A 973-nucleotide genomic window follows, 5' to 3' on the forward strand; every position below is an offset into this window, starting at 1 on the left:
CAACATCAATATCCATTGTTTCATTGAACAAACTTAGGAAAATGTTACATTCAGGGAATGAACTTTAGAAGAGCTAGTATTTATGAAGCCCACCCCGTAGACTAGGTTCTTTGTTATGCATTTTAGGTACATTATGTCATTCTTTTCTTCACAACAGTCCTCTGAGGGAGACAGGACTAGAAAACAGAAACTCCAAACAAATGGCAGACTTAGGATTTGAACTTGGTCTATGACACCAACCCACCATTTCTATACCAACCTATTAAAAGTCACACAAAGGACTTCAAATATCGTCTGGGTATTTCTTAATATTATAAGTAAAGCCTTTCAGAAAATTGCTCCAGAAAGAGTGTTATTATTCTTTTTTTTAATTTTTTTTGAGTGTTATTATTCTTAAAAATGACAATTGACTTTGTCTTTTTTTTTTTTTTTTAAGACAGAGCCTCAAGCTGTCACCCTGGGTAGAGTGCTATAGCATCACAGCTCACAGCAACCTCCAACTCCTGGGCTCAACCGATTTTCCTGCCTCCACCCATTTAGCTGGGATTACAGGCACCTGCCACAACACCCGGCTATTTTTTGGTTGTAGTTGTCTTTGTTGTTTGGCGGGCCAGGGCTGGATTCGAATCCGCCAGCTCAGGAGAATGTGGCTGACCCCTTAGCCGCTTGAGCTACAAGTGCTAAGCCAATTGACTTTGTCTTTAAATAAATTTTATCATGTATAATATCTAACTTATAGATCCTATGCAAGAACAGCACAAAGAATATTTTTGCTTTGAACCATTTGATAGTAAGTTGACTATGTGATGCACTACCTCTCTGGGTACTTTAGCGTGTATATCCTAAAAACAGGACATTCTTTTATAAAAGCACAACTTAACAAATCTGCAAATTAACATTGTTATAAGCATCTAATCCTCAGACCCAACTCAAGTTTCATCAATTGTCCACTGAGTTCATTATAAGAAAAGCT

The sequence above is a fragment of the Nycticebus coucang genome, chromosome 2 (assembly GCF_027406575.1).
Source record: "Nycticebus coucang isolate mNycCou1 chromosome 2, mNycCou1.pri, whole genome shotgun sequence".
Lineage (NCBI taxonomy): Eukaryota > Metazoa > Chordata > Mammalia > Primates > Lorisidae > Nycticebus > Nycticebus coucang.